The following is a 15600-nucleotide window of genomic DNA, read 5'->3' on the forward strand; positions in this document are numbered from 1 at the left end:
CAGTCAATCCAAGTGCAGATATAGGTCAGTTCTTTATTACACTTTACAGTTTAGTTTTGCCTATACTGCCTAACTGCCTATGTACTTATACTTACCTATGTGTGTCTCATGCCTAATGCAGTGCTGCCATGGCATCTGAATATCTATCTATAAATCAAGATCGATCAAGTGATCGATCTAAGTCAACCTGTCGTCTCACACACCAAACCGAGACATACACTTCATCTTCATCACCTCCATTCCAAGCTCCCTCTTTGTACCTCTCTACCTCTCTCCTTTCTTCCCATCCTGCCTTCATTCCCATTCCCCTGTCGTGTGTGTGTGTGTGTGTGTGTGTGTGTGTGTGTGTGTGTGTGTGTGTGTGTGTGTGTGTGTGTGTGTGTGTGTGTGTGTGTGTGTGTGTGTGTGTGTGTGTGTGTGTGTGTGTGTGTGTGTGTGTGTGTGCGCGCGTGTGCGTGTGCAGAGCCACGAGATAGAAAACCCATTGGACTAAACCAAATTATAAAACAGCAAAAGGAAAACTATCTGACACATTGGAAAGAAGCAACACAAAAGCAGCGTAAACTAGAATGCTATCTGAAGAATACAATAAAAAAATCTTGTTTTGATTGTATTGTTGTATTATGCTTTCTGCTTTGGCAATGTGTGTCTGTGTGCGAATGCACGTGCGTGCGTGTGTGTCGGGCATAGGTGTGGGCTGACAGGGTCGTTATAGTGAAGACATTGTTGAAGCTGAGAGCTCAGTATGGCGTATATGAGTTTGTGTGTGAGGGGGTGTAAATAGGCGCACACGCTAATACGTGTGTGTGTGTGTGTGTGTGTGTGTGTGTGTGTGTGTGTGTGTGTGTGTGTGTGTGTGTGTGTGTGTGTGTGTGTGTGTGTGTGTGTGTGTGTGTGTGTACATGCGAGGAGGGGGGTTGAGAAGATCTGACAGTCCAGTGATGTGTGGTTTGGATAATGGTTCTGTCATCCAGAAGAGCAGATCTATTTGGAGTCTTTAGCATCAAAGTCGTCCTCCTCAGCTCTTTCGCAGAACCTTGTGGCAGCTCCAACCAATTATTTTCAAACTGGTCTTCTTTCTTTCTTTCTTTCTTTCTTTCTTTCTTTCTTTCTTTCTTTCTTTCTTTCTCACATCCCTGAGGTAGTCTATAACAGTCCAAACTGTGAGCAATATAACTATGCAAAAGGTAATTCAATTATATCTTAATTTACTATATCATAATTGTGTTTGCACTCAATTCCTCATACAAAGGCAAATTCTATACCCTAAGAAAATATTTGTATCACTTTGAAACTGGCATCGCTGTATTGGTACATACTGGCAGAACTGGCAGATATACCTGTAATATAGGTATAGCTTTTAGTATAGTCACGGGGGCACGGTGGAACAGTCACCTCACAGCTAGAAGGTCCCAGGTTGGCAGACGGATGGTAGCTTTATTGGAGCATTTTAACTATTCCACCAGTAACTACCAGTTTTGTCCCGCTAAGTGCGCCGAGTTTAGATTTGTGCAAGGCTGGACCTCACATATTCGCGTGCAGCACGCATCCGCCCCACACGCATTACACAGCCATTCATTTCTTGCCCCCCACTGGCCCCCAGTGTGTGTGGGGCAGACGCATGCTGCACACGAATGTGTGAGTATAGCCCAAGGATGACGTCTAAGCACGGCCCTACAGTGAGTAGCTTCCAGATGGGGATATCCCTTTCTCCACTTCCAGTGTTGGAAATCTTTCTAGCTTAATTTTGGAGCCAGCAAGGTTTGTGTTTTTCCTACAGGTTTCGTATATCGTTGCTGTCGGGAGGAAACCTCCTAACTCCATTTTTGAAGTGTTTTTTTTTTGTTGCATAAATCAGTGCTATTGAACACCCTTTATGTCTGTGTGTTGTTTCAGAAATATTGAACCAATGGAAAGTAGTAAAAAAAAAACGCTTTGGACAAAACCTCTTAACTCCATTGGACCCTCAAACTGTCTGCTAAAGCAACTATCTCCACCACCTCTCCCCTTCTCGTGAAAGTATTGACAATATATAAACTCACAACACCAACACCAAGGTTTTCTTAATTTCCTGGAAAATGAACATTCTGGAGTTAGGTGGTTTCTTCCCGACAGCAGAGATATGATAGATTACTGTTGGCTAGATCAGAGGCTGTCACACAACACTTGAAATGGGACATTCTGCGTAGTGAATACTTCAGTATCTACCTTTGGTATAACTCATGTTGATGCCAATACTTCTCCACTGATCGCTGTACTCATTTCCCTGCTCCAACTGAGCTTGAGATTGTCTCTGCAATGTTTAATTAACTCATTCCAACATTACATAATAAAACAATAATAATGCATTTTGCATGAATTACACATGAGCGCTCTTCATGAGAATATAGCTGTGATTGTGTTTTAGGTGATGGTATTTGTTTATATTGTATACATACATACATACATATCTACATATACATTTCAGAAGTTTTAGCAGTTTTTAAGGACCCACTTTTAGGCCAGTGCACCAGAGCAAACTCTTGCCTTTTTTTAAACCCTACCCATTTTAACCAAATACATACATACATACAAATCAATGTGCTTAATGTCTTCAAAGTCACACATCCTATACATGCTTTAAACTGAGCAGATTGGACCTTCTGTTCCAGAGATAATGGTCAAAACATCTTAAAAACTGCCATTAAAATCACTTTTTTTCTGGCAGCATTTGAGAATCCTATAGTTGGCTACAGTTATTTGTGTTTTGTAGTTAGTTGGCCTTTGGGTATATTTTTCATGTTTTCTAATGTGGCCCCCTTTGGACACCCATGCAGTAAACATTCATATCAAGTCATTGCATCATGAAGGCCTCCAGTACATCCATGAGAAACGACGAGAAGAATTGTATTAAACCATTTAGGCCTGACGTCGAAATTAAAAAAAAATCTTTTTAAAATGTATTTTCTTCTGAAAGAGCTCATCTTTCTGACCCCAAACAAATTATATGTAATTGGCCGCCGACCCCCATCTGAAAATATGTTGTTCCCGGTACCCTCCAGAAGCAAAGATTTGACTTTAAAAAAACCGAAACTCAAAGAATATATATTCAAAGATTTTTCACGATTTTTTAAAAATAGCAGATCTAGCTCATAGCGCGCCACCGAGTGGCGTGCTATGAACTTGTAGGTCTGCTATTTTCAATAGCTAAAGCATAACATATATGCTAACACCAAAAGGGGTTCCCGCCCAACATGGGTTAAATTAAAAAAACACAATTGTTGGTAATTGAAACCTTGGGGTGAATATGAACTTAGAAATTAAAGGGAGATATCAACAAACTAATACACACAGCAGGGTCATTTGTAATTCTCAGATCAGAATCCGTGAGGGTTCTTCTGTGCATTCTGCACACGAAGGAAACTCGGTGGAGTATAATTTCTTCATTTTCTCTGTGGGTGGTTGCTCAGTGCCACGATTAATAATGTGAGTTCTCTCTCAGCATAAATTAGTTTTGTTTTTTTCATATGGCAGATAACTGCCAGTTGAGGCTCTGCCCACAGCATGAGTTCCATCGTTGCACAGAGAGGACTGCCTGCGTGGATCAAAGACGTCAATGTGATACCGTCAATCTCACGCTGTTCTTTTATCTCCTGCTGGTACGATTAAAAACATTTCAGTTCAATCTCTAGGTTATCAATATAAAAACAAACTGGCAGCGATGGGGGAAAAAAGCGCTCAAATGTTGTTACTCAGGTAAAAGTATCAATACTGCAATGCAGAGATACTCAGTCTCCATTACAAGTAAAAGTCGGAATTAAGAATTGATTTGAGTCAAAGCATAACTCTCAGGTGGTCTGGGAGGGCATTCCACAGCCAAGGAGCAGCTGAGCAAAAGGCCCGGTCCCCCATAGTGCGGAGATTGATTTTTTCCTTTGAGAGTGTTTGAATTACCAGAGTGGAGGGAGTGGGTGGAGGTTGGGGCTGCAATGAGTTCCTTTAAGTAGGAAGGGGCGTTGCTGTGGATGCACTGATGGGTGAGGAGGCAGACCGTGTATTCTATCCTGAAGGGAACGGGAAGCCAGTGTATGGGAATGGAGCATGGGTGTGCTATAGACCGATTCCGTAGCGGGTCTCATGGTCGCAGCCTACGTATTTCCTGTAGGCGGACTCGACGTAGCTGCGGGGTTTAAACCCTCACCAGGCGCACCTCTTCCACTACAGTGAACGGCAGAGTGACTGATGTTAGTAACCATTACTCAATGGCTCTGGTCTCAGCCACCGCGGTGGATATTTTGACATTCCGTATTTATTTATTTTTTATGTTGCCACTACTGTTGGAGCAGCCATAAACTACACAGGTTCATCTCGATGTTCTGGACCTCTTTGTAATGTTAGTGTTAGTAAAAAAGCAGGTAAAAGAGTAAAGTTTGAGGCAAACTAACATCAGTCACTCTGCCGTTCACTGTAGTGGAAGAGATGCGCCTGGTGAGGGTTTATCCCCGCAGCTACGTCGAGTCCGTCTACAGGAAATACGTAGGCTGCGACCATGAAACCGCTACGGAATCGGTCTATATGGGTGTGATACAAAGTAACTTGTAACAAACGTTTTCAAATAAATAGTGGAGTAAAAGTACAACATTTGGATCTGAGATGTAGTGGAGTAGAAGTATAAAAGTATTGGAAATTTGGAAATGCGTAACAGTCAACACTATACCAACATCATCTCTTCCCACGGAATAGGCCTATACAAAATGGTGGAGCGTGCACACAAAAGTAAGTTCTGATGTGACAAATATATCTGTATACAGTAACTGTACAGTAAATCACAGCACTCATATTGTATATTTTGTGTATCTGTCGCACGTCTATAGAAACAGATTGGCCCGTTTTCGGGGGAGGGAAGTCGGCCGGGGTGGAGGGTGATAATGCACGTACTTCTACGGTCGGGCTGGGACGGCACCCATCAGCGGGGAGTGTTAGGCGGGAGGAGTAGGATGAAGGCTCCAAGTCCTCCCACAAAAACAAAAACACAAATCCAGACAGACAGACAGACAGCGTCGTCAAAACGTTTGGTGCGCGGTAGATCAAAGGCATGGAGGCGCATTTGCGCACCAGCTGAGAGACAGGGATTTAGAGAATGGCTGACAGGCATTCAAAAGGAACTCAAATGAGACGTTAACGTCCTGTAAGTAGACTTAGAAATAAAACTAGTGTTGACTAATCATTACAAGTGGTTCTTATGTTGATGAGGCAGTTTCTGCACAGAAAGTCTGTTTCACTTGGTTACACACGCTGGAATTAAACATGGAACCAGCAGGCAGCATTATCGTTGTGGCAGCATACGAACGTCTGTACCCCCTCCCTCCCCCCGGCTGTGCACACCAAACTACATGGGCAGGTGCTCCTTTGAGAACTAGCCCAAAATAATAGTGTACACCCTTATGTAGTTGGATCTAGGGTGTTTTCATATATTTTCTAATATGGCCCCCTTTGAAAAAGGTTTGGACAACCCTGCTTTAGATGATCAGTCTCCACAGCATCTCTCAGTAGCTCTACATAATATCCTGGACTCTTTCACTGAATTGAGTTGGGTTTTTTTTGCTGTAAAATCACTGCTGCATGGCTTGTTTCTTCAGTCACTGTTGCTGCGGTTTGTTATTGTTGTTGGTGTGGTTGTGCAGTTTAGAACTCTGGCGAGCCCAACATCAAAACACTGACTTCAAATATACTGACATCAAAACGTATTTCTGTTTATTTATTTAGGCATTTATTTCTCAGATCAGTGTTCTGTTTATTATGTTACTTTAGTTTAGGAGAATGAACATAAAAGGCTGGTGCCTTCAGTCAGTGTGTCATACCAGGGCAGGAAACCACTGCTGGAAAGTAAACAAGTACATTTACTCAAGTACTGTACTGTTCCAATTGCAAATACTTCTACTCCACTATACATCTCGGATCCAAATATTGTACTTATATTCAACTACATTTATAAGACGGCTTTAGTTACTAGTTACTTTGTAGATTTGGATTATTATTACAAAACATACATTACCCATACTACAGCCCATTATATATACACACATATCGGCCATTTGAGAATAGCCGGTCTACAGTCTATTATTGCCATTACCTTTGCACTTTTACTCAAGTACATTTTGATTACCGGAGTATTTCTATATAGTATTGATACTTTTACTTAAGTAAAACATTTGAGTACCTTTCCCACCACTGCCAATTAAATTCACCCGTGTGTTTTTGTTACGTCTGCGAGCCTCAAATTAGTTTTCCAACAGAGAGGCTCTCTGAACCAGTTCATTAGGTTCCCAAGTTGCATCGCTCTCAAGTAGGCCGGTGGCCAACGGGCACGTACAGGTCTACAACAACAACAAAAACAACACTGCTCTGAACACTGAGTGGATACCTGGCTGGTAGAGTAGACAGCCATGCCAACAAAACCAAATCACCAATATGCAACATTTGGCTGTTATACAGTACAAAGTAATGGTTCAGTTATTTGGAGGCATAATGAGTAAATGATGAAAAGGGACCTGCTATTGGCTCATGTGATGACAACTGTAACTGTAAAAAAAAAAGGGAAAAAAAGTGATATCTTATTTGATTTGAGCACTGGTCGTGAAAATGAATTGACAGTCATGGAAAGGATATTGGAGACAAATTAACTGCTGTGCGTGTGTTGTTCACCCTCTAAACGTTGAGCAGGTGCGCACGCATGCATGCACGCATGAGTGCACGCATGCACGTGTGCATGCACGCACGCAGGCAGGCAGGCATGCATTCATGATTGATTATTTGATATGAGCACTGGTTGTAATAATGAATTGACAGTCATGAAAAGGATATTGGAGACAATCTGCTGTGTGTCTGATCTCACCATCTAAACTTTGAGCGTGCGCGCGCACACACACACACACACACACACACACACACACACACACACACACACGCACACACACACACTCACTAGATGTTTCTGTCATCCTTCCTTCACGTGTAATAATGTGCAGTTCTTCTCAGGGGCCCCGTGGCCGTGTCTAATTTCAAAGCCCAGTGTCATCATTGAGATAGAAATCACAATGACACAGATAACAGCCACGTAAAGCCTTGAGGCTATATACGTGTGCCATCCATGGCAACATGGAGACAACACATGTACACAAGGAGCTATCTTCCTCATCGTCTACTATCAGGGGAAGCTGGGGGTTCAGCCGGCTGTTATCTGCTTGGCATTTTGAATCTGTTCCTCCCTCCTGTAATGAGGTGGGGATATTGGAATGCCACTTGCCTAAAGGTTAGAAAGGAGCGGCATGCAGTGGAGATCCGATTAAACAACGAATGAAATGTCTGGCTCTCATTATCATTCACAAACTCTCTTTGTTGTTTCCTTACTCACTGTGACAGACACGGTGGTTAATGCTGGTTATCCTCACTCTTCCAAAGTGGGGAAACTACAGATGCTGCATACTATAATTATTTAAGTGAAGTTATTGACCTGAATAGAATAGAGGTTACTAAAAGGATTGTGCTTGATTTCAAATCACAAAGAATGTACTGTATTCAACAACTGTATTATCTCACATATCAGCTCATTGATGAATTATTTCAATATGGCATTTTCTTTGGACTGGATTGTCTTTCTGAGGGTCTTGCCGTAAAGTAATGTAATGTCTTTCTTTAAATGTTTTGCGATATTATTTTAATGATGTTTGGGAAACAAGAAACACTTTCCTGGGGTTTTTATGTGGGTAATATGTGTTTTTAGATATTTTTGTATTTCAAAGTGTCCATGATGTCATGGACACTGGGCTCACTTACTTCCTGGGCTACATGTTGTCTCAGTAAGACAGCCCTCCCCCTATCCACAAGGAGAAGCAGTGCACCAAAGCATTATGGGAACTGTTTAGTCCAGGAAGGAAGTGACAGCACTGGTTGTAAAAATCATAGACATACAGTAGACATATAAAGGTAGACGCCCTTTCCGGCTCTGGAGCGTATTTGCTCAAGGGAGGGCAAAACTTTTCCGAGATTCCTTGCGAAGCACCCTGGAAGCATGATCGTGCGTCGCTTGTTCGGGTCTGATGAAGTCCCGGAAAAGATGCACTGTGATTGGCCACTGGCCAGTAATCACTTGAGTGGGAGGGGAGAGGGGAGTTGCACCACTCAGTTCACACAGGTGTGATTTTTTAATATCTATGGTAAAAATGACATGACTCATGTCGGCTCACGTCGATTCTGTTTATTACATTGGTGCAGAGCCAGGCGATATTTGAGTTCCTATAGCATGAGAGAGCACTCCCTCGCCCTGACCATCCTAAGAATACATTTGCCATGCCATTGTTCCGAAGTACCGTTGTTCCGAAGCGCCGATGTTCCGAAGCACCGATGTTCCGAAGTACCGATGTTCCGAAGTACCGATGTTCCGAAGGGCCATTGATCCGAAGATGACAATGAGCGCTCTCCAGGGTGCTGAATGGCAGCTCAACAAAGAGCCCCTCGCATACCAAAAAATAAATATTGGTTGTTGATATTGGCAGGATTCACAACGGAGAGTTGTTATAATTGGTACATCGGTAACTAACATCGGTACTTCGGAACAACGGTCCTTCGGACTAATGGGTGGGCCCCACCACACCTACACCACCAGCTCCCAGTACATCCCACATAACATGCCACACCCCAGCTGTGCTATACTCATACACTGAGTTGGCGCCCATGAACGTGTGGGTCAAAGGCAAGAGCTCTACCGACTGAGCTATACCCGGACACAGCCATCTAGCAGTGTCCTTAAAGTCTGCATACGAGGCATAATCCACGCTGTCAGCAAACACAGCTGTAAGCCCAGCTGGGGATCAGTATAGTGAGAGCGCAGCACATCTGCAGAGAAAAGAAGGACAATAACGTCCCTGTCTTTCTTCTCGCAAACACATCTGTTGCTCTGTCAGATGAGATTAATCATCAATAACCTCCTTCATCAGTGTTCTTCTCTATCCGCCCACCGACATGAAGGGATGTTGTATATTCTGGGTAGTACTGCACGATTCTTGTTCAAATGTGAATCTCTATTTTTATCCACACGTTATTGAGATCACATTATTATTACTATTTCTCCCTTTTTTTTGTCAATGGTGGTTGGTGCTGGGGTCTGGGTGTAGGATTAAAAAAAATGAGGCAAGGGGGAAAGCCACTTACTGTAGTTGGCAAATGTATTGCATTTTCTGTATGCCTGTACCTTTCACTTTTTTCTTAAAAATGAAATGGAAAATGTATTAAAGAAATGAAATTGAGATCACAATTCTCACACGATTCTACTGTACAGAACTACTGTGGCTTTAAACAGCCAACATCAAAGTGCTTGACTTAAACCCCTTAGTCTCTGTGGCAGTTCACCCTGCCACTAACAGCACATCACACTCATAACACTCCACTACAATACACCATGCATGACACAATAGCCAGGGGCCTTGTTCATTAGTTTGGTGGGTGCACACACTAAACCCGGTATTAACATTGTTCCTGTGCTGTTTTCCAAATGTATTGTTATTTTTTCTTTATTATTTACCATTGTATGTATCAAGGTTATGACTTTTGTTTCTTGTTTTACCACAGTATATTCCCTGACTTCTGGGCAGAGGCAAAGCACCAGAGGAGTGGGAGAGTGGGGTGGGAGTGGGAGATCGTCATTGGTCCATGAGTGGACCATACCATCTGTGGGTTTTGTTTAAACAGAAGAGTTATTATATGAACACTCGTTTGAGTAATATGGTCAATAGACTGCAAGATGTTTATACCATTATGGGAATTATATATTGTCTTTGGACATGGGCTAAACTGGATTGTAACTTGTAAGTTTCAAGCAGGGATGGTTTGGTCTAGTGGGAGGGGCCTGGCCTTTATAAGCAGGAAACCTGCCAGGCTGCCACTGCCCAGGTGGAGTCATTGTAGGGCTGTACCTGGAGCTGAGAGGACCTGTAGCCAACCTGGCCAGTTTATGTGTACAGTTTGTTTGACAGGAAACCACCTCCATGTTTTTTCTCTGGACACAATTAAGGTGAATAAAAGCAATCTCTTGTAGCAAAAACATATACGTATACCGGTATGTTAGTATTATCAAATCAAACTATAATTAAGCCAATTTCTGAATGTCTGAATGTGTGTCTGAATGGGTCAAATTATCATAGCTCCACACTGCCTGCACCAAATCACTCCCACTTTTCACACATAATTGACCATAATAATATGGAGGTCTTAACGAAGCCTCTTTTCCCTTTTAACAAATGACAAATTCATAATTACTTTTATTAGTGAATTAAAACGCCGACTTAAAACGCGCAACCTCGCACCCTCACACTTCCGCCCCTTAGCGACACCTGCAGAACAAGCCACCGTTCTCACTGTTACCCCACTGGCATGCTTCCTCGAGCTACTGCTGCAACACAACAAAGAGTGCCCTATACAATTTGGCCACGGCACGCACACTGACACACACACACACACACACACACACACACACACACACACACACACACACACTAGACGCTGCCACACAACAAACAGTGGCATCTGTAGCAAAATGATGGCTCCATTTATAAAATAAATGACCATAAAGTCGCGCATGTTCTGAGGGGCGTGGCTACCGTTACAGTTCATGAACGGGATTCCCCACCCACTCGAGTCAAAATAAAAACCAACGAAGAAGAAGGGGGGAAGTCCCGCCTCGTTGTCTGGGCCAGCCAATGGCCAAACTGGGCTCAAAAGATGGCGACTTACAGTGCAAGGGATTTCAGGCTTCATTTTACGTTCACGTTAGACCCGGGGAACGCTTTGTCCATTTTTTTTTACAGTCTATGGTCCATACACACAGTGACGGAGCCACAGCTTTGACACGTTTGAACGTTTCCTTCCGCCAGCCCAGGTAAACAATTCCTTCCAGCTACTTTCGCAACGCACGTGTGTGTGTGTGTGTGTGCATTTGTGTGCGTGTGTGTGTACTTTCGCAACGCACTTGTGTGTGTGTGTGTGTGTGTGTGTGTGTGTGTGTGTGTGTGTGTGTGTGTGTGTGTGTGTGTGCATTTGAGTGCGTGTGCGTGTACTTTCGCAACGCACGTGGGTGTATGTGTTTGTGTCTGTGTTTGTAGCTACTTTCGCAACGCACGTGTGTGTGTGTGTGTGTGTGTGTGCGTGTAGCTATTTTAGCAACGCGTGCGTGTGTGTGTGTGTGTGTGTGTGTGTGTGTGTGTACAAGTTAAAATGAATGGTAATTCATATTTCTGGGGGGCAATTTCTCACAACGGGTAAGGAGTCAGGACTATAGTTAGTTGTAATAAAGCAAAAAGATCACCAGCCCTCTAACTTAAGTATTTGAAACCACTTAACACTTGAAACCAAGCATTCTGCAGGGGTCAAACATTCATATTAAATTGCTCATCTAAAAGCTACGTGTTTTTAGCTTGCAGACTTTTTTTTGTAGAGCGAAATTTTAGAGGATATAGCCTCGGAGGCCTAAGTAATGGGTTTAGTGGGTAATATCCTTTTAGGTCATTTTATTTTATTCTGGCAGGGGCAGTGCAGTATATGGAAGTGTTTTGGCAGAGGCTTCATCAGCATAATATTTTTTCAGCATGATTACACTGAATAATTAATTATATACACATCAGCAGAATATTGCTGACACACCCACACCAGGAACGTCATCACATCCACAGCAACGTTTCAGCAGTCAATTAGCCTGAGAAGTATTCCTTTTGGGGTTTATGAACCGGTCGGGAGCAGATGGTAACTGTTGTGGCCATGTTGTAGTCACTGATTTGCAGTCATCAGGCAGGAAACCAAACCACAATGTGATCAAGGGCATCATAATTTGAGACTACCCAATGAAAGTCTTCGTATGAATCTGGCACATTTCTTCAAGTACGTCTTGGAATAGTTTGTTTTGTCTTTAATTCCAACTCATAGTGACTGGCGAGACTAAAAACAAACAGGAAGGGCCAAAACCAGAGTAATGGAGTAAGAGAGTAATGACACTCCCGTTGACTCTCATTGTAACAATGGAATGCGGAAGTGCTCATTCTATCTCAATGGAATAGTTCCAGCCATAGGAGCAATGTTTGGAACTATCGCCCATAAGTACCAGCTTTGCGGCAAGATCAAAGCGTGTCACCACTCTCTTACTAGTTTACTCTGGCCAAAACAAGCGAAAAAGCCAGGAATCACACTGTGATCATCCGGTCTAGACCGGATCACACAGCAATTTAGAAACACAGACCCAGGCTTTCCTCCGAGGTGGAAAGCCTGGTGACACGAGGTTAGCGCTCAATACTTTAAATCCCTGCACCACTGATGGGAGATTTCAGAACTCAGAGAAAACACTGCTGGTCGGCTGAGTGTGCCAGCTTATAACCACCTTCACGCTGCAGGCCTGAGTCTTTCAGCTAGGGAGAAGATGAGTGCTGTTTTTTTACTGTCCTTTTATGACTTTATAGTGGATTTGTACTCTACTTAAGACCATTTTTGCGGTATTTGTACTGGAGTATTTCCAATGTCCAGATTTTACTTCTACTTCAATACATCTTGGATCCAAATATTTTACTTTTACTTATGAAAATGTTAGTTACCACTTACTTTGTGCAGTAGATTTAGATTATTATTACAAAACATACATTACTTCCTTCAGCTCTGAATAACGAATAATAATAATATTCTGCATAATAACGAGTATACTTTCTACTTTTATTACTTTAAGTACATTTTGATGCCAATACGTTGGTACTTTTACTTAAGTCAATTTTGAGTACCTGTATTAGAGTAGCTCTACATTGCAGTATTGATACTTCTGTGAATACTTTTTCCACCACTGGATTAATTCATAGATGGATACTGTAGAAGTGATAGAAGCGAGGCAACAATAACTCCAAATATAAGTCACGGTGGCCTAGCTGCGGTGCTTCCAGAGGCCAACACACAGCAGATGCTCCCGTGATACACCGCAGATATCTGCGAGACAAAGTGGTTGTTATGTTAGGAGAAGCATCTGTTGAAAGTTTTGCACCTCCACTTTTTGAAACCAGCCTTTCATGTCAGTGTTTTCCCTAGCCAGTTTTTCCTTGGAGTTTTCACGCATGCATGCTCTGTGCATGTGCCTTGGCCTAGTCACGGCTGCCTACTAAAAATCCTACTGTGGTGACTGGCCACACAATAATGCAAATAGACCAATTATTTGTTTACAAACATCGAGACTGGTCGGTCGTACGGGTGACTGTTTCATGTAATCAATTCCCAATAGATCTCCAAACCTGTTTTGTGGAGCGCTAGTTTCAGTTCAGTCCATTGAACCTCTTCTTGTGTGTTGGCTAGTGAGGTGCACCCTAGGAGACATTTATACTTCAGTGCGCAACAGTATTGCACGCAGAGAACAGCTGATATACAAGCTCACATCGCATCGCAGATGCGACTGTTGTGAGCGTAGAGGTCTGCGCGCGCGACACCATCGCGGGACAAAGCATAAATTATACTTAATGGCCTGCAGCTGCGCGTGCAGCCATGCACAAACGGGCTCAACAGGACAACTGCTTTGAATTGCTATTATTGTTAACACACAACAGAAACCAATTGATTACTGTATATATTTCAGGGGTGAGATAACAATACAAATACTAATCATTCTTCCTCCACACTGGAAGAAAAACAGCATCTGAAAGTTTGATGGGGCATTTTTCGTATGAGAGGTGGGTTTTTTGTCCGAGTGAAATAGTATGAGAGTGACGATACTAGCGTTGACTCCCATTGTAACAATGGATGCGGAAGTGCTCATTCTATCTCAATGGGATAACTCCGACCATAGATCAATGTCTAGATTCTCTAGAATGTGTCTAGATTTTGTGAAATTTAGTTTTAGTTTTTTTGCTGCCAACGCCTTTCGGTCATGCATTTCTATGGTAATGACCAGTAGTGGAAAAAGTACTCGCATGTTTTACCTGAGTTAAAGTATCAATGCTGCTGAATAATCTATTATATTTCTGTGGAAACATTCTGAACTGGTCCAAATTTGCCAGGAAAAAAAACCAAATAACCAAACCGGTTCAACGTACCCCAGTGTTAAAGGGGCCTGTTGTGTGTGCTCTGTTCAGGTCCCATGCGATTTGATAGTTCTGAGGAACCTCCTCTGGGGTTCCTGAAAGTACTTTTTATTTTCTCATCTCCTCTCCCCAATGTACGAATTCACACGCCCACACACACTAACAGTCATGCAGACATTACTGTTTTTAAGAGAATATAACATCTTGCCGTAGTCCTGCCTGTATTAGCCTGGCATGGTCAGACTGATATCACTGCGTTCTGTGTGGAACCTGCATTTGCTAAAAGTAATTTTGTGTGTGTGTGTGTGTGTGTGTGTGTGTGTGTGTGTGTGTGTGTGTGTGTGTGTGTGTGTGAGAGAGAGCGAGCGTGCGGTTTGAACATGAGCTCTGATATACTGTACATATTTTGTGTGTTGCCGTATGTCTTTCTGTCTGTCAGTCTGTTTTTCCATCGAGTAGTAGAAGCAACAATCAGCTGCACACTAAGATCATTATTTTGTTCTAACGATCTCACTTGGTGCATGTTTACCAGTACACATAGGACCATGCAGTACATAGAATATGGGCCCAGCACTATGGGACCAGTACACATGAGACCAGTACATATGGGACCAGTATATATGGGACCTACAGTACATATGGGCTCAGTATGTGTGGAACAGTGCATAAGGCACGTACTGTCTCTCTGGCCCATTAATAAACCGTTTAATGCTGAGACTCGAGGAGGAAGATGATTGATTACTCTTGCTGACATGTTAATCCTGCTGGCTGGAAGACTGTTGGCAAAGCAGCAGCAAGCAAGCAGGGAGTGTTCCTAGGAATGTACTGTATGGGAATGTAGGAAAAGATACTTAACTTATACTAACGTATGAAATAACTAATATTAATTGTTGGAGAGTTTAGAAAGTATATCTGCTCGTTCTGGATGCATGTTGATATTGTACAGTTATAGAGCCACTGGTATTTGACATGTTGTGATATGTTTTGTGAATCTTCAGCTACAGAAAGGCTCATATATTTCCGGACACAGGGACCAAAGTCTTCACATCTGCTCAGGAAAATGAAAAAAAAAAACTATACAATTTTATAATGTAGGCATTTAGTAGACGCTCTTCATCCAGAGTGATTTACAGTAAGCAAGAACAACACATGGCAACACATCAAATACATAGAAATAGTCATCAAGAATCATAAGCGGGCTAAGAACTTAACATTCGTCTAACAGTAGAATATCTTGGCTGATCTGAGCAACCGGGGGGGGTGGGGCAGGTTGTAAGGTTCGATCGGACTTTGAAGATATCAGGGTTCCATACCTTTGGTTGCTTTGTACATATATAAAGGCTAGATGGCTCAAGGCAGAGTCTCTGACGTAGTTCACCCGGCGGCCATCTTGCTGTCTCCCTCAAACTCCCTCAAATCTTGACAGATTTACAAACAGGTTGGTTTATTACAAACGTTAGCAACGTGGCTATGATTCGGGACGCTTATCTGTTTAATTTAGTTTTTTATACAAACGTTGTATGAATCA

Source organism: Protomyctophum bolini (genome assembly GCF_963924005.1).
Source record: "Protomyctophum bolini genome assembly, chromosome: 10".
Classification (NCBI taxonomy): domain Eukaryota; kingdom Metazoa; phylum Chordata; class Actinopteri; order Myctophiformes; family Myctophidae; genus Protomyctophum; species Protomyctophum bolini.